This window comes from Ovis aries, chromosome 6 (genome assembly GCF_016772045.2).
Source record: "Ovis aries strain OAR_USU_Benz2616 breed Rambouillet chromosome 6, ARS-UI_Ramb_v3.0, whole genome shotgun sequence".
Classification (NCBI taxonomy): Eukaryota; Metazoa; Chordata; class Mammalia; order Artiodactyla; family Bovidae; genus Ovis; species Ovis aries.
Window position 1 is genome coordinate 10,354,393 of NC_056059.1, and position 20,639 is coordinate 10,375,031.

Genomic DNA, 20,639 nt, shown 5'->3' on the forward strand with positions numbered 1-20,639 from the left:
AACTGTAATGTGTCTTCTTTCTATTAAGCAGCTTGCTAAACCTACATTGTTCCATAGAAGTTCAAAATTGGCTTGTATATAAAAAAATCATGGATATAAAGAAAATAAATAAAAGCATAAAGCAAGGTGACAGTATAAGACCACTAAAGTCTGTTATGACCATAAATGTAAGCTTATTAAATTCTTCAATTAATAGAAAAATGGACATTTAAACCAGAGGAGCATCAAGGTTAAAATAAATGAAATGTTGAAGATTCATCAGCCACATATAAGGCTAAAAGAAATCTTGGAAGGCCATAATTTGAGACAAAATGTATGTCAAATATACAATTTAAGTTAAAATGTAATTGTCATACAAATATCAATAAATATGGAGCCAAAGGCAAAGAAACAAAACTCTATGAAAGCCATTAATTAACCAGGCACCTGTTAGGGCTTCTCAGATGGTGCTAGTGTAAAGAATCCACCTGCCAATGCAGAAGACCTGGGCTTCATCCCTGGTTCAGGAATATCCCCTGAAGATGGGCATGGCAACCCACTTCAGTATTCTTGCCTGAAGAATCCCATGGACACAGGAGTCTGGGAGACTAGAGTTCATAACGTCGAGAAGAGTCAGACACAACTGAAGTGACTTAGCATGCACGCTGACACCAGTAAAATGGTGAAATTCATTCAAAGAGCACAAAAATTGTTTAAAAATGCAGGGTTAGGTACAAAACCAATTAACTTAATTGTCTTGTTTTTTCTTTATAATCTGCAAGTTAATCTGTAGGTTAACAAGGACTTTCTCATGTTGGGTATCCTGTGTTGTTCAGTCACTAAGTTGTGTCCAACTCTTAGCAAACCCATGGACTGTAGCCCACCAGGCTCCTCTGCCCATGGGATTTTCCAGGCAAGGATACTGGAGTGGGTTGCTATTCCCTTCTCCATGGGATTGTTTCAACACAGGTATCAAAATTGGTCATCTGCATTGACAGGGAGATTCTTTACCACTGAGCACCAGAGAGGCCATAAGAGCAAATAGCAAAGTTGAAAACAGGTGTATTCTTTATTTTAAAAATTTTAAGTAGGGCATAATTCATAGTACCTTATATTAGTTTCAAGGGGACAACATAATGATCCAATGTTTTTGTGTATTGTGAAATGATCATTACAATAGGTCTAGTTGATATCTCTCACCATGCATACAGAATTTTATTTTCTTTTAATGAAAACCTTTAAGATCTAGCATTTATTTTTTAACAACAAGTTTGTCTTTTAACTCCCTTCACCCATTTTACCCCATTAGCAACCACCTATCTATTCTTTATGAGCTTGTTTTGTTTGTTTATTTGTTTCAATAGGTATATTCTAATAGAGAATTAAATAGTCCTTGGGCAGGACTTTTAGATGATATCTAGATTTGATATCTAATGTATATACTGCCCCCCATCATTTTATGTGCAAGTTTGGATTAATTCTTAAAAATTACAAAGTAAAGGGCATGGAATAAATTATATAAAACAAGACTCTTTAGAAATATGAGAAAAAGCAAAAGCACAATTTTAGTAGGCTACATATTTGATTCATCCTGAAGAAATTAAGCAGATAAATGAAGACAAAGATAATTTTAAAAGCTTAATGAATATTATTGTATATGTACATATATATAATGTGTGTATATATATGTATGTATGTACTATATATAAATTAAATATATGCATAAATAGAATTTATTCAGTTCAGTTCAGTCATTCAGTTATATCCAACTCTTTGCAACCCTGTGAACAGCTGCATGCCAGGCTTCCACGTCCATCACCAAATCCTGGAGCTTGCTAAAACCCATTTCCATCGAGTCTGATGTCATCTAACCATCTCATCCCCTGTTGTCAAATATATATATATATATACATATATATATATATGTATATATGTATATATATGCTGCTGCTTCTGCTGCTCGAAGTCGCTTCAGTCATGTCTGACTCTGTGTGACCCTTTGGACAGCAGCCCATCAGGCTCTCCTGTCCCTGGGATTCTCCAGGCAAGAATAATGGAGTGGGTTGCCATTTCCTTATCTAATGCATGAAAGTGAAAAGTCAAAGTGAAGTCGCTCAGTCGTGTCCAACTCTTAGTGACCCCATGGACTGCAGCCTACCAGGCTCCTCCATTCATGGGATTTTCCAGGCAGGAGTACTGGTGTGGGGTGCCATTGCCTTCTCCAATATATATATATATATATAAATCCATACAAAATATTAGATATGATTTATATCTTACAGTAAAAGATTATCTTTTAAAATATGTTTGATTTTCTTTTAAAGAATTTCCTTTAGGTAAAGCATGATTAGCTCATGATTTTTCTTTTTAATCCTACTGTTTAAGGATTAGGGAAATTTTTTTTCCATCTTTTGCAATATGTTCTTTGAAATTTTAGTTTTATAATGTGTTATCATGTTCTATCTTAACTTTTAAATTATATATATATATAAATGTGTATACATATATTATATTCATGGTTGAAAATTGATTAACGATGAAGTGACATGAAATGATTTTAATGAAAGCATCGGCCTTTATCTGATCACTCCCTATATATGATTAGACTTCTTGGGGGTAATGTTACTGTTGGCTTTGTTTTAATCCATTTGTGAATCAAACCTTTCTATTGAATAAATTTATATATTTTGTGATTTACCCGTATTATAAACCCCATTCTAGTGGATGTGGATTTATTGCTTATAATCACTTGTCACACAGGGACCCCTCTGCCTCCTCATGCTCTATATTACTTTAAGCTTCATCTTCCCATTGTCGTGTTGTTGTGATTGATTTTCAGTTATCTGAAAAGAAAATCACATGGCTCATCTTTAGCTTCATTACTAGAGGTGTTAGGAATGGAAGCAAAGTTGAAAGACTTTTCTTAGAATCTCTTGATTCTATTTATCAGCAGATTACCGGGCCTTAGTGAATATGGTGTGCTGTCTGTTGCACATTTCCAAAATCTTGCATTTGTTTGTGGTGGCTAAGGACTGTGCCAAGAGCATCTGGCTTATGTCTTCAGTGGTCATTTTAAATTTGATGAGAGAATTCATCTTTCCTCTTGTGAGATTTTTGTAATAGCATATACCGAATATGCTGATAATTTTTCATCATATACCAGTATCAGCAATGACAAAAAAATTCATGAATGACATGGATATAGCATAATTATTCAAAGTGAGTGTTCTCAGAATTCTAGAGTCATTTCTCTAAGTTGTGTTTTATATTGTTGAAGTTGTGCCTGTTATATCTCTTTTATAACTCTTGCCTTCCATGCTTCGTGTGTACCTTGATTTAATAAGTTTAAATCCATTAAATGTATCTATACTTTTTGAATTATGCAAATATATTTCACTACAGTAACACAGTGTGGCAGGCAAACTCTAGGAGGGCTCACTATGATGCCTGCTTCCTGGGATCAAGTATAATCCATTCCCTGAAATTGACTCAGAACTAATAGATCTCAAACTAATAAATTAAAGCAAAATTAATGGGATGTCATTTCTGTGATAGCTTTTCATTAGATAGAACTCTGTATTGCTCATAGAGTCTCTTTAAAACTTTGTTTTGCTGGTTTGATGATGTGAGTGTCATGGTAAAATATTATGGGAGGTTTCTATGAGCTGAATGATGTCTCTAGGATCTGGAGTGTCCTCCAGACACCAGCTGGCAAGAAACCTGGAACCTCAGTCCTACATTCTATGCAATGCAATTTTTCTTTTTTTTCATTCATCTCAGTTGCACTGAAAAGAACCATTCAGTTTGGAAGGTACCCATTTCCTTTGTCATGCTGAAAAATTCCCTCTATTATTTCTATGGTAATAGAAAATGGATCCCCAAAAGATATCCACATTAAATCCTTGAACCTGTGAATGTTATCAATACTTATTTGTAAATGGATTATTGAAGATATGATTAAGTTAAAGTTTCTGAGATGTAACCCTGTATTAAATCAGCTGTCTGTTATAGCACTAAATGCTATCACAAGCACCTTTAGAAAGAGATCAGTACACAGAGGAGAAATGATCTGAAGATAGAAGCAGAGGTTGTAGTAGTGAGGCCTTAAGCATAGTGATGTGGGTGGCCATCAGAAGCTAGGAGAAAGGAACAGACTTTCAAGTTGAGTCTTTGGAGGGAGCGTGACTTTGCTCAGAATCTTAATTTTGTACTTTTAGTCTCCAGTACTTAGTAAATAAGTATCAGTTGTTTCAAGCTACCAAGTTTGTGGTACTTTGTTATGGCAGCTACAGGAAATAAATGTAACCTTTTTCCAAGATAAAACATGGGAGAAAATACCAATAGGACAGAAGACCTTCTCAGTGGATAAACACCCTAAGAGAAAGATCAGACTGTAAGCTAACAGTGAAGAAAACAGTGTTTCATTGAGAAAAAGTGCAGATCTCAATACATAGGAATTAAAACATGAGGAATGAGGTTTATACTTACTAGAGGGGTAGATGAACTTCTTGAAATTCTATTTCAACCTGTCTTGGAAGAACAGAACCCAGAATCTGACAAAACCATCCTATTTTTGATATCTGAAATTTTACCTCTCAATATTATTTGGGGTTGTTAAGCTGGAAATAGGTGAATATATAGTAGGTGCAAAATAGTTATTATTGTGTTTTTATTGAAATATGTTTATTAGATCATATCTACCATGGAAACTAGCTAGAAGAGTCCAGTGCTGATTAAAACTACAAAAATAATAGTTTTTAAAATGCATTTATATAAACAGAAACCTAAAACTAAGATACTTCTCAGAGACAATTGGATGGAATATTGGTACAGAATCTGTGGGAAGTCATTGAGCTCTATATAAAAAAGCATTTAGAGGGAACATTGACCTGGAAAATGCAGACAATATTGTTAAATTTGTCTAAATATATAGCTTTTTAAAAGAGAGATTTAATGACTGAAACATATCAGGAACACTTCTTATCAGTTGATTCATTCACTCACTCTAACAAATGACTTTGCACCATGCATCACGTGCTGTTATAGAAACTGAGTTTTCCTTGGCCTCGTGGAACTTATATCCTAGGCAAGTAACAGATTAACATGTAATTAATAGATATTTAAATAAATATTTGGGAGTAGTAATAAAAACAACAAAAGGAAATCACATGAAAGGGTAGAGAAGTAGTATTTTAGATGAATGATAAAGGGTGCCTCAGTGAGTATCAGAAGAAATGTAAAGCAAAGACTTGAATGCACAGAAGGAGTACTTCTTAGTAATATCTGGAAGATGGTTCTTCCAGATTGACCACCAGTGGAATGTCTCTGGTGCTGTAGCTTGCTTTCTATATTATAAACGGAAGAGCCAATTGGCCTGAGGTAGAGTAAGTGAAGAGGAAAGCCATAGGAAGAGAAAGAGCTAGGTGCTGTTTTCATTTTAGATGTAGGAGTCTCAGTTAGAGTAGGATTCTGAGCAGAGTTATGACAGAATATTACTTTTGCTTGAATATGATGACTGTTATAGACTATATTCAGTTCAGTTCAGTTCAGTCGCTCAGTCGTGTCTGACTCTTTGCGACCCATGAATTGCAGCACACCAGGCCTCCCTGTCCATCACCATCTCCTGGAGTTCACTCAAACTCACGTCCATAAAGTCAGTGATACCATCCAGCCATCTCATCCTCTGTTATCTCCTTCTACTCCTGCCCCTAATCCCTCCCAGCATCAGAGTCTCTTCCAATGAGTCAACTCTTCGAATGAGGTGGCCAAAGTACTGAAGTTTGAGCTTTACCATCATTCCTTCCAAAGAATACCCAGGACTGATCTCCTTTAGAATGGACTGGTTGGGTCTCCTTGCAGTGCAAGGGACTCTCAAGAGTCTTCTGCAACACCACAGGTCAAAAGCATCAGTTCTTTGGTGCTCAGCTTTCTTCACAGTCCAACTCTCACATCCATACATGACCACTGGAAAAACCACAGCCTTGACTAGACGGACCTTTGTTGGCAAAGTAATGTCTCTGCTTTTCAATATGCTATCTAGGTTGGTCATAACTTTCCTTCCAAGGAGTGTCTTTTAATTTCATGGCTGCAATCACCATCTGCAGTGATTTTGGATCCCCCCAAAATAAAGTCTGACACTGTTTCTACTGTTTCCCCATCTATTTCCCATGAAGTGATGGAACCAGATTCCATGACCTTTGTTTTCTGAATGTTGAGCTTTAAGCCAACATTTTTACTCTCCTCTTTCGCTTTCATCAAGAGGCTCTTGAGTTCCTCTTCACTTTCTGCCAAAAGGGTGGTGTCATCTGCATATCTGAGGTTATTGATATTTCTCCCAGCAATCTTGATTCCAGCTTTTGCTTCTTCCAGCCCAGCATTTCTCATGATGTACTCTGCATAGAAGTTAAATAAGCAGAGTGACAATATACAGCCTTGACGTACTCCTTTTCCTATTTGGAACCAGTCTGCTGTTCCATGTCCAGTTCTAACTGTTGCTTCCTGACCTGCATATAGGTTTCTCAAGAGGCAGGTCAGGTGGTCTGGTATTATGTTCCTCCAAACTTCATAACTTAAACTCCTAAATCTTAGTACTTCAGAGAGGTAAAACTGAGTGAAATATTGGTGAAATGAGCTAAAGAGGTGTGGGGAATGGCAGCAGATATTTAGGTACTAATATATACTAGGAAATTAGAGCCATAAGGATTTCCTGACAAAGTGAATATGGGATGTGAGATAAATTAATCTTTTGAGGAATGATAAACCCAAGGTACCAATTGCCGTGTTTCATTTTTATCCATGTTGAAATTAAGATTATTTTTTCTAGTCCAAAATATGCTTTAACAACCACTAGCCTTGTTCATTTGTTTGTTTTTAAAAATTTATTTTTCACTAATAAAATCATGTATTACACATCGTACATAAAAATAGGAGCCACATAATTTATTACTAGACCCAGTTAATCCCACCTTTTCACAGCAAAGTTATCAGACAGTCTAGTTGGAAATACATTCCCTGAGTGACAGTATGGCAAGGCTATTTTCAGTTTTGAAAAGTTTGGATGAGTTCCAGAGATCAATGTGGAAATTAATTGCTTACAGTTTCTGGCACAAGTCTTCTCATCAGCACTGATTTTTTGAACAGCCATCGTAACAGGGCACTGCTTGCCAAGGTAAGGAGTCTGACAGCTTTGCAATTAGAGAGGATTGGGTGGATGATCTGTTGGTTTTAAGAGGAGATATGCACATTGTACAAATTATACTCAAAAGGCAAATTAACCAGTGTTTTAAAAAGGATTGTTTAATATTCTCTCACTTAACTTCTCTGTCATTCATTTTATTTCTTCCATAAGGGAGCAACGTGAAAATAATTAGACATAAAAGTATTTCTGAGGTTTACTTATTTTGTATGCATTCTTATGATATTTACTTATAATTTAATCATTTTGGAAAGTATGGGAAATTGATTTTTATGAAAATATACCATCTGGTGACATAAATAATGTTTGCAGAATTGAGTAATTTATAACACCTAAGACATTGCATGCAGTGAAGTTTAACTCAAAGTGATAATGAAAAACATCACCCTGCCCTTTGCAGGTTTTAGAAAATGCTCGATGCTGTGAAACAACACAGATTGTATTATAACTTGGATTTACATTATTTATGAAATGTTAACTTTACTACTCATTATCCTATATAAACTTTCAATTTATTTGCCACTAATCCTGACTATATAAGCAAGTAATTTGTGATATATGAATATTATTTTTACTAATAGTTGTACTTATTTAAAGCATATTCTTTCTCACATGTAGATGCACATTTTGGTTTTCAGACTTAAATCTGATATGCATTACTGTTCATCTTTATTTTTCTGTAACTCAGGTTAATTTCTATTTTGAATTAAGATAGGAGAGAAATAATCTTAACCTGCCAGTTATCTCCTTTTTTCAAGGTTGAGTAAAAATTCTGGTAGGACTTTTCACTGACAAGGAGTTGGGAGCATGAAAATGAAAGTGTTAGTTTCTCAGTGGTATCTGACTCTTTGGGACCCCATGGTCTGTAGTCTTCCAGGCTCCTCTGTCCCTGGAATTCTCCAGGCAAGAATACTGGAGTGGGTAGCCTATCCCTTCCTGCATTGCAGGCAGATTCTTTACCATCTGAGTCACCAGGAAAGCCTATGTAATCCTTGTATCATGTGTCTATATACATATCAACTGACCCATTGAGATGCATCATTCCATCTGTTTGTGTTTGTAAATGTTGTGAGAATGTTCTTTACTATGTCTCTAATAAAGACTCTTAGGTCCAGCAGCTTTCCCCAATCATCTCATGCTATAGATTAACATTGCTACTTTTCCATCATACCGAGGTAAGAAAATCACTGACAGGCTCTTTACAGTCCAAAATGACTAGGTTCACAATCTCTATTTTTAAAGTTCTTACAGAACACCTCTTTCTATAGAAAGGCAGGCACAGGGCTTCTATTTCTTTCAAGTCACAAGATGCAGACTACTTTGGAACAGATTGTTCTACTATTTGCTCTTTTTTTGCCTTTTCCAGGGAGAATATTTTCTAGTTTTCAGAAAAAGTCTGCTTATTTCTCAGATCCATTACTATATAAATTCTGAATAGCTATCAAACATTTTATTTATGAATAGAGTCTTTCAAAATTGCTTGAGTTCTTTGAAACCAAAGGATTAAAAATAACTTAAAATTTTTTTAAAATTGTTTTTGGTCGCATCCTTCTCCTGGGAAAATGAGCGCCAAAAGCCCTAAGTGCTTGAATGAGATGGAGAAGAAGGTGTGAAAAATAACATGGGAAAAAAATAAAGAGCTTGAATTAATATCACTAAAAAAATAAAACATGTATTTGCAATGCAAAATCCTCATTTCGATTCACCTTTACAGAATACTAAATAGAAGTTAAAGGGTACTGTCAGAAACAGCATATTACCTACGACCCCCATGCTTCATAAGAAAAAGTAAAGATAAGCCTGAGGGGATTAAACTAGGTCATTTGTATAGTTAAGATGCATGTATGTATATACATATATATACATATGTATTTTTATATATATCAAGACATTGAAGGACTTCAAAATAATCATTGGGAAAACTTGCCATACGTTCACTAGAGTCCAGGGCATATCTGAGTCCATCTGCTCAACTCTAGGGTGAACAGTAATTACTAGAGTTGCTACTGTTTAGCAGCAGAGCATGGATAGTTGGCTGTCCCAGAAATGGACTAGGTAAGGATGCATGTAATTTTCTGTAAAATTGGTTAAGGAGTCAGACAGGCCCATTTCTGTCCAGTAGAAATGCATGCAGGGGGCTAGGGTGCACAGAGCACGGTACCTTCCTAAGGCTGTAGGGAGAACACCCAGTTAGAAGAGGCATCACTAACTTCTCAGAGAGATGCCCCACAGTGGAATTCTCTATAAAACCCACATAAGTACCTCCTAACGGAAACAGGCAGAAATTTTGAATCTACCCTGTGTGTGTACGTGTATGTGTATGTGTATGTGTATGTGTGTGTGTGTGTGTGTGTATTTATATACATATGTGTCTGGTGTCTTTAAACCACTGCGTCTTCATTGCTCTCCCGAAGCTGCCCCTGTCATATGCAAGGGGCTAAAACAAAAATCAGAAACGACATGTAGAGCAAGGAAGTGAGAAAACAAACATATGTGTATGCAATTTTATTCAAGGGGAAAGTTTGAAAAGATAATGAATAAACTTAAAATGTTTATCTTATAGTGTCTAGTTTACTCAAAATGCTTTAAACCTATATATGCTAATACTATAGAAGACTTTATGGACTCTTATGCAGTCTAGTTTATTCAAAATTAGCATATGTATTAGAAATGTATGATGCCTATTTAGCCATTAATCTTCCCCAGTGGCTCAGATGGTAAAGCGTTTGCCTACAATGTGGGAGACGGGAGTTCAATCCCTGGGTCGGGAAGATCTCCTGGAGAAGGAAATGGCAACCCACTCCAGTATTCTTGCCTGCAAATACCCATGGACGCAGGAGCCTGATAGCTACAGTCCATGGGGTCACAAAGGGTCGGACACAACTGAGTGACTTCACTTTCACTTTTCAGCCATTAAACATGTTTTCTGATTTATGCAATTTTGTATTATAGACTTTAATTTTTTAAAACTTACCTGATCATCAGTCTCTTCTTTTCTCTAGAGTATTTGGGCAAAAAAAATTTAATCTTAATCATTTCCCAGGGTGATTCTAAGATGTGGCTGCTTCTTCGTGCTCTTCTCATTTGCTGCATTCACTCTACTCCCTATTATGGCAGGAAGGATCTGACAAGCCGATTACTCTTCTCAGTGCTGGCCTCCACATTGTAATTGAAGCAGAGGTGTAAATATCGGAGGTGAATAGCACTTCTTTATGATATTTTTGCACCCAGCACCATAATTTGAGGCTTTCCTGGACTTAATCAGATTTTACTCGATGTTTGAGTAGATGGATCAGTTTTATTATGTAACAAGACAAACAACCCAAAGTGAATATAACATATCTCTGACATTAATGAAAAGTTAGCTGACAACCCCTCTCAAGGAATTTTTATAGTCTCTAGCTTTCTACATCATTGCTTAATCACTCCCTCCTCCTTTTGATTTACATACCATATTCTCTCTTCTCTATTTATCCCTACTTTAAAAACACTTTTTCATGTGCAGAGCAATTTATCTCTGTCCTCTTTTCTCCCTTTACATTTTGCGAAATATATCCTCAGGTCTTTATTCCTAGGCAGATTATGTTTTTCTTCATGAACCAAAAATTTTCAGCTATATATCAATACATATAAATTTATGTGCACTATATATGTTTGGGTTTATAACTTTAACCTAGATACAGATATAAAGTAGAAAATAATTTTTAATTTGTTTGTATCAAAGTTCTCTTTTATTTTAAAACTTAGATTCTGCCTTCTTGTATCTTTACTAGCAGTAATTATCCTCTATTATAGAAGAAATTATAATTAGTATAGATAAATATATTTTTTTAATCACAGCATAAAATGTCCATTTGGTCAGAATGCTCACATGAAGCAGATGGCAATCTCAAAAATTACAAATGAAGAGGGTTTCATGAAACATTATCTGTGGAGGTAAAGACAAGGTTAGAGAAAACTAATAAGGGATAGTGAATCACCACAGGACTATTAATAGCAGTCATCTGTTATCACCCCTAGGCTGGTAGGGGTTTAGAGCTAGTGGTTATCACATCTGATGGCTGTAGCTAGTTAAAACAACAATAATAAAAAAAATAGTGGTGAGCAACTACTGCCAGAGTGCAACCAAACAGAAATTGAATGAACCAAGGTAATAAATACCCTGACTTTTCTCTCCAACTGCCCTTGAATGCTTTCCTTTGCTCTCTATTGGATCACTCTCCTGGAAGATGGAAATAACAGCTTTGTTGGTTGTTAGCCCTTAGAAGCCAGATGTTCAGTATTTGTAGCAAGATAAAATAGATGGAACAGTGAAGCTGGAGAGACAAATAGAGAATAAATTGTACAACCTACTTCTTTTCCCCCTTTTCCCCTTAGTGTCAACTCTGATGTTTTGGATGGAAGACATATAACATGGAAGAATAATGGAAATGATGAATTAATATAAAGCAGGGTTGCTTTTATGTAGCAATTTAGTATTCCTTCTTATATCATTTATTGCATGTTTTCTTACCTTCTATAAGTGTATTAACTAGTTGGAGATTTTTTATGTGGAGGGTTAACTTAATGCAAATCTTCATTCCCCTGAGACACACATTTCCCATGCTCCTATGTTTACCAGGGTAACCGCTGTTATCTCCTATGGGAAATAGGAGGCACTTAAGAGAACTCTTTCACTTTACCATTAGAATAATACATGTGTTCTTGACACTGTTGTGGAGAAGCAGCTTATTTTTTTCATTAGTAATAAACATCAATCACTTTGTCTCGTGCATTAACTACACTCAGTTCAGTAGCAAAGCTTCAAATAGGAAGTTGACCTCTTTAGGTTTCAATAAAATAAACCCATAATTATGTTTCCCAGTGAAAGCTTTTCTTTTTGGGTCCTAGAGAATAAATAGAGTAATACTAAGAGTCACAGAAATTGAATGCAAAAATATTTTAAGTCACGAAGCAACAGTTAGAACTGGACATGGAATAACCGACTGGTTCCATATAGGAAAATGAATAAGTCTGTATAATATCACCCTGTTTATTTATCTTATATGCAGAATACATCATGAGGAATGCTGGACTGGATGAAGCACAAGCTGGAATCAAGTTTGCCAGGAGAAATATCAATAATCTCAAATACACAGATGGCATGACCTTTATGGCAGAAAGTGAAGTAGAACTAAAGAGCCTCTTGATGAAAGTGAAAGAGGAGAGTGAAAAAGTTGGCTTAAAGCTCAACATTCAGAAAACGAAGATCATGGCATCTGGTCCCATCACTTGATGGCAAATGGAGAAACAATGGAAACAGTGGCAGACTTTATTTTGGGGGGCTGTGAAATCACTGCAGATGATGACTGCACCCATGAAATTAAAAGACACTCCTTGGAAGGAAAGTTATGACCAACCTAGAAAGCATATTAAAAAGCAGAGACATTGCTTTGCCAACAAAGGTCTGTCTAGTCAAGGTTATTGTTTCTCCAGTAGTCATGTATGGATGTGAGAGTTGGGCTATAAAAAAAGCTGAGCACTGAAGAATTGATGCTTTTGAACTGTGATGTTGGTGAAGACTCTTGAGAGTCCCCTGGACTGCAAGGAGATCCAACCAGTCCATCCTAAAGGAGATCAGTCCTGAATATTCATTGGAAGGACTGATGCTGAAGCTAAAACTCCAATACTTTGGCCACCTGATATTAAGAACTGACTCATTTGAAAAGACCCCGATGCTGGGAAAGACTGAAGTCAGGAGGAGCAGGTGACGGCAGAGGATGAGACGGTTGGATGACATCACCAACTTAATGGACAGGAGTTTGAGTAAGCTCTAGGTGATGGTGATGGACAGGGAGGCCTGCAGTGCTGCAGTCCATGAGGTCACAAAGAGTTGCACGCGACTGAGTGACTGTACTGAACTGAACTGAAGGATCACAGAAGTTGAATACAAAAATGTTTTAAGTGGGTCATTAGATATAATAGTAGGGAGGGGCATTCTTAACCACCCCCACCATGGATTCTGGGCCTTTGCTTCCTTTCTGTGGGAATATCACACTGAATATTGGCTCACAGTGACTGTATTTCCCTATGTTCTGTAGGCAGTACCAGGTCACACCTTTTGTTCGTTATCATATTGAGACTTTGAGTGGTTGCTCTTTTCTCTCTGAAAACATCTTGGTTTCCATAATGTTACATAGTCACCCCATTAAAAGCAAAGAGTGAATGCTCTAGAGCAGTTCCTTATGCTTGCAGGGAATTCTCTTTGCTTCCTGACATCATAAATCATTCTGAAGTAGGCTGTTTTGCAGTTTTACCAGGTGAACTGCTTCTGGGTGATGGAAGACCCGTGCTTTTTTGCATATGAACTGATAGCCCCACTTTTTGGTAATTATATGAATTCCTTGGTTAAGGGATATGTTTTTGAGATACCAAGGTTATGATTAAGACTAAATGTGTAGCCTGCACATCAGTTCTTGTTGTCAAACTACTCGTTACCCACCCAGGTAGGTAAATTGAAAAACTGAGAAAAAATAATTGGAAAAATTTGCAGAGTTTTGGCATGGCTACTACATGCAAGTACATTATCAATCGGCCTATCTCAGAAAACTTTAAACATCCGAAGAGTTCTATCAGACTTATAACTGAATGTTTAGCAAGCTATGTACTTACCATGAGCAGTAGATTCCATTGTGATGTTTGATAGTTTAAGATTAGCTTCTCAGTGGTAACCCAAAGTTATATAAAAATCTGAGAATATATAAACATTCATAATTATTTAACATTATTTTACAATAATTTTTATTTGTATTTAAGCTCCATTTGTATATATTTTAACTGTATTAGCTAAATTGGGGAAGTAAAATAATGGATTTATTTTGAAGCTGAATTTAACGATATCAAGAGAAGCCTTACTGGACATTTTTTTATATCAAGAAAATGTACAGATACCGTTACAATAGTAGTAAACCACATGAAAACTATGGAAGTGATTCTGGAAAAAATTAAGATTCAAAAAGTTCATGCTAGTTTTCTTTATTCAGTTTATTTTTGTATCCATAATTTCTGGAAAGGTGCTATAAAACTGTGTCTGTCGAGGAGATATATTGACTAATGAAGCAGTGAAACCATCAAAACTTTTACTAGCTCTAGCTAACATTTTGGTGCCAGCTGCCAAGAGAGTACAGGCCTACTCCACCCCTGGCACATTTTTAGATGGCATCACTGTTTACTCATAAAAGAAATTAATGTTTTCTTTAATGGAGAGATGTGAAAGAATAGATGAATTTGGAAAATAAAATATGCTCCTAAAGGAAGAAACACAAATTGTTCTGATAGAAATTTCAACTGTAAGTTGAACATATTTTTAAGAATGTCTCTGGTGAATGTGTGGTTTAAAATGTTGAGGTAAATTTTAATCTACTTTAAAGAAATTGTATATCTAAGTATAAATAATGAGGGCCTACAAAATTTGTATAGTTCAGCAAATGATAACATACAGAAATGAAACAGAACTAAAAAGAATTCACAAAATAAATGATAAAACCAAATATAATATTTATGAAACAAAATTGAGAAAGATATGCTTACATTGAAAAGAGCACATTAAAAAAAATCTAGTTTCAAGACAAGAATTAGACCCTAGTGCGTATTTGATATTAGTTTGATTTCTTGATACTCAAGAAATACTTAAAACTGAATGATGTATGAAGATTAAAACAAAAAATAAAAAGTGGGCATTAAAAAAAGGAATAAATAAAACAGTATACAAATAGCACACAAAATACAACTCTTAGAAAAAATTAAATGCTTATGTTAAAAAGTTAATAATGAAAATAAAAAAGAAATAAAGTCAATGGCTCTTGTAATTAAAGGAAAAGAAAAAACTATACTGGGCAGGCACATTGAAAACATTGGGATGCCATGGTAACATGCATTAGAGTTGATAATTAGGTATCAAAGCAAGAAAAAGCCCTCCCAGTCTCATTTGAATTAATTTAATTCAATTTAAACATATTTAGATTTAGAAAACTTTTAAAATACAAATTATAATAGTTCTAAGGTTTGATGAATTATTTTGTTTTCTACTTTTATCTTTTATTGGTTGTCATTTATCAGGCTTCTCACAGAAACATAAAACTAGAGTTTGGAGATTTCTTATAGACTGGAAAAACATACATTTTAGAGATTAGTACAATGTGCTTCAAAAGATTAAGAAGGTTGTTCAAAGAGGGATGGATTAGGACTAAATATAAAAATCATGACTTTCTGTCAAACACACCTCCTATTCTTTTTTCTCCTACTTTATAGAAATGTAGTACTTAACATTACAAAATGCATGAATGAGAACACATTAAATTCATTTTGAATTGTTATGATGATGGTATAAGAAGTAAGAATTTCATGTCAAAAATGTGACTGTTGTTGACTGTGCCAGATTTTCTCAGTAACCATGGGATTCAGTTGCTGACAAATTTTTGCAAAAATATGTTTTTTTAGTAGGTGGGATTTTATGTCAGTTTGCTGACAGGGCTTGCATATGACTGAGCTTTCCTTTAGGAGGAACTGAAAGAGTACCCCCAGAAGACAGCTCATAATCTGCTTGAATTTACTACATATTTTCCAATTATTGATCAAGAAATTTTAAATAATAATTGATTAAGATTGTTTTTAAAAAACAATCTTTTCTCAAAAAGGACAATAACCTTTAAAACAGGACAAGAAGCTGTGTGTTTCACTTATTTTTTTCATTTTTCTTCTATGATTTAACATTATGCTAGTTTATCTTTGTATTACAGGTAGTAATAGCTTTAGTGGAAAAGCAGACTTCTTATTTTGTCCAGCGTTTTTGTTGCTATTATCCTTATTGTTTTTCCAATTTAACCCAGTAACATCTTGTTAAATGCTATCACCTTTTATTTTCAAGAAAATGTTTTGTAAAGTTTAAATATTTCATTAAATCCTAAGGCTATAATAATCTGGTTTACCATCACAAAGGGATTTTATTTCTATCAAAATTTAAACTAAAAATATGTTTATTGTACTTTTGTACGTGAAAATCAAAAAGTCATACAGATGTTTAAAGACATACCGTTAAGCCGAGCCAGCATCTTCAATCTTACGTCTACATGAGGTATTTTCCTGCTGACACAGTACTCCGAATACCAGCTGTGAGTTCCCAAGATTTGAATACCAGCGTTAGGCAGGGCATGTTACAGCATCAATTTGGTTTTCGGAAGATTCTCCTTCTTACAACACAATAGTGAGAGGAAATTGTTTTTCATGAAATAAGAGCTCTTTTTTTGTAAAATCAGACCCCAAAATGATGAATGAATCTGGGAATTTGGGGCTTTATCTCTTTCAATGAGAGAAGGACCCTTTCTCTCTTGGTAAGGCCATCGTTTGTTTATGCTAACATCAAATTGATTTCCAAGCTCTCTGACTCACGCAGTTGGAGATTTAAAAGGACACAACAAAGATATAGCCAAGAGTAAGCCTAAATGATATAAAATATATTCAGCTTATGGTTAAATTCCATTTTAATATGATATTTATAAAATAATTTAAATATATTTCTAGTTATCAAACCATGATGATTAATGGTGTATAGGAATAATATACCTGTAAAAAGAAAATTTACTCCAACAGCATTACTTTTGGCTAAAAATTTGGTTTTGAATGATATCCTCTTGAAATACTTGCAACAGAATATTAAACGTGTACCATTTAAAAAATAAAATGTGTATGGTATTAGTTCTGAGCCCTTTAAAACATCAAAAAATGGCAGTGGAAAATTTGAAAAATTATTATGGTCTCATAAGTATTTTTAAATATGGAAATTAAAACTGAAGCTATTTTCTATCTATACAAATCACAGGAGTAGTTTGAGAAATTATTATTTAGAAAGATAATTTTAGAGAGTGACAGTTTATAGCTTTTCATTTTATGTTATTTTAAGCTTATTTTGAGCAATATTGACAAAATTAATGCTTCTCTGAATTAAAGAAAAAAAATAGGAGAAAAGTTTTCATAGTGATGAAACTGCAGGATACTTGGTCCCTACTGCTGCTAACTTTGCATAGGTATATTTATATCTATTTCTATCTATCTGTTATCTCCATATTCGTATTACTCTGTTAGCAATAAGTTTGTTTCTGGAAATTATTTTTACAAAAAATAAAATAGCAAAAATGCTTAATTTTTATCATGACAAGGAACTATTTTAGTACTAAATTTTACACAGTGTAATTATTAATACTATTAGTTTGTTTCATTTATTTTGAAATTAAATATTTTATGACTCATTGTCCCCTATTAAAAACAGGTAAATCCTGCAAGACATTTACCATTTCGGCAGCTAAATATTATACAACCAAGGAACAGATTCTTATGTCTATAAATCTAAGCAAAATTTGTCCTGGGATAGTAAGTCCCTTGATTTTTTCCCCCTGCTTTACTCATATCTGAAGCAGGAAATTATTAGATTGCTCAGTCACTAGCCCCTCTTTCCAACTCCTACACATCCTTTGGTTGATACGCAGACTGCCATTTGCCCACATAATCCTGGGGTGGAAGGAATGCAATAAGGCCCCAATATAGGCCTTCACAAACCAGCTCAGGAATGGATTGGCATTTTGGAATGATAAAGTCATGAAACTGCATCCCTCCCCTTCAAGTCTGTGCTGTAGACCTGCTCCAGGACAGTTTCTCAGTTGTTAGTGGAATTGCTGTAACAGTAGGAAGAAATCCCCAGGAGAAAGATGTTCCTGTGCCTTCACTTCCAGACGTGGTCTAGGATCTCAACTGCAGAATTCCCTGAAGAGACAGCTTCTTACATTGAAAGTGAAGTCGCTCAGTTGTGTCTGACTCTTTGCAACAGCATGGACTGTAGCCTACGAGGCTCCTCTGTCCATGGGATTTTCCAGGCAAGGGTACTGGAGTGGGGTGCCATTTCCTTCTCCAGGAGATCTTCCCAACCTAGGGATCAAACCCTGGTCTCCCACACTGTAGGCAGACACTTTACCATCTGAGCTACCAAGGATAGCTTCTTGCCTCCTTTCAAAATCTACATGGGTCTCTTCTCTAAGTCAGGGAGGTAAGGGAGTCAGATTTATCCATAAATGTGAGGGGCCTTTGTCTCAGAATAATGCTCTGTATTTTAGGCTTGAGTACATGCGCCATTCAGTTTAGAGCATCTACATATACTCTTTGATATTCTAAGCAGATGCTCTTGAGAAATGGAGTGAACAACAGTTTAGATTTGCAGTGTTCATTAGGAGAGGCCTAAGAAGCATCTGAATGTACATGTTGGATTTAATAGAGAAGTCTGAACAAAAGATCTAAACTTCTGGAGTTGTGACCTGGAGATGCCATTTAGAGTTACAGGTATGGCTGAGATTACAAGGAATGAGAAGAAAGAGAGGAACTGCGTCGTTTCACTTTGACCAGTCATACACTCTCCTTAGTTTTGTCATCTCCAAATATAAATGACTCTATTATCTACATAATAGAGTTGTTACAAGTAAGATAATCCATATAAAATAACTTAGCCAAGTTCTTTACACAAAATAAGTGCTTGATAAACATTTATCAATGTTATTATTTTATTTTGCTTTATTTTTATTTTATCAATTTATTATGATGATTTTTAGATCTTATTATTATTATTTTAACATTTGCTATACTTTAAACCAAAACATGACTCTCTTCAGCACATGATGCACTGTGAAAAAGAATAAGCCTGCAAAAACGTATGAGAAACAATGGCTAGGGATGTAGGGAAAAAATTGGAACCTGTAATGCATAGAATGCAAGAGAATATGTATAAAGGAAAGCAGTTATCAAGTGAGTTAATTGCTAATGAGAGATATTATAAAGATTGAAAGGCATCTACTGTCTTTTGCACTATGTATGGGTGAATTTATAATGTACTTTATTAGTTTGGGAGAAGAGGGAGCACATTGTAGTAAGGTTAAAAATGAATGGAAGATAAGAAATTGACCCATAAAATATTTGCACTATTTGTTACAGTAAAGGTGTACAGAGACCAGCAGATTTGAGGAGTAGTAGGGCCAAGAGATGGAGAAGGCAATAGCACACCATTCCAGTATTCTTGCCTGGAAAATCCCATGGACAGACGAGCCTGGTAGGCTACAGTCCATGGGGTCGCGAAGAGTTGGACACAACTGAGTGACTTCACTTTCACTTTTCACTTTCATGCATTGGAGAAGGAAATGGCAACCCACTCCAGTAGTCTTCCCTGGAGAATCCCAGGGACAGGGGAGTCTGATGGGCTGCTGTCTATGGGGTCGCACAGAGTCAGACACGACTGACGCAACTTAGCAGCAGCAGCAGCAGCAGCAGGGTCAAGAGATATAATTCATTGTTTGCTTTGATTGTGTGTGTGTACACACTTGTGTATTTTAATGGGAACAAATAAATTATATTTGTAAGACATAGCAATGATTAAGTGATTGTGCTAATGGGAAGAGATGTTAAGTAGTATAGTAAAATTTGGATATCAAATGATGAACTGTTGAGGAAAAACTGAATTTTGAAAGGAAGATTTCTTTATTGTCATGAGAGAAAAGAGTTCTCAAAGACATGTATGTCCATAAAAGAGAGAGAGAGTTATAGTCTGTGTTCTATTTTTAAATGAAACAGAGTAGCTGGTGAGTAGTTGGAATAGTATTAATAACTTGGACATATGGAAAAGTGAGGTTTGAGAAGAGATTTAATTATGAAATCATAAATATGAAGAGCTACTGAATTTGGTAATCTTTAAAATCTAGTTAACCTCAGTCATCTTGGGTACTTGATTTCCTCCAATTATGCTTAGATGTGGCTCAGATACTAAAGAATCTGCCTGTAATGCAGGAGACCTGGGTTCAATCCCTGGGTCAGGAAAATTCCCTGGAGAAAGGAATGGCAACCCACTCCAATATTCTTGCCTGGAGAATTCCATGAACAGAGGAGCCTGGTGGGCTAGTATTTGGGGTCATGAATAGGACATGACTGAGCAGCTAAACTTTGGGAGTGTGACACTTGAAATAGTATACATGTTTCATTGGAGAATAAGGTCTTTCCAGGCAGGTGGAAGAGAAAGACAAAGATTTAAAGTAAAGGTGAACTGATTCAGTTCAGTTCAGTTGCTCAGTCACGTCTGACTCTTTGCAACCTCACGGACTGCAGCTTGCCAGGCTACCCTGTCCATCACCACCTCTCAGAGCTTACTCAAACTCATGTCCTTCAAGTCGGTGATGCCATCCAACCATCTCATCCTCTGTCGCCCCCTTCTCCTCCTGTCTTCAATCTTTCCCAGCATCAGGTCTTTTCCAATGAGTCAGTTCTTTGCTTCAAGTGGCCAAAATATTGGCGTTTCAGCATCAGTCCTTTCAACGAATATTCAGGACTGATTTCTTTTAGGATGGACTGGTTGGTTCTCCTTGCTGTCCAAGGAACTCTGAAGAGTCTTCTCCAACAGCAC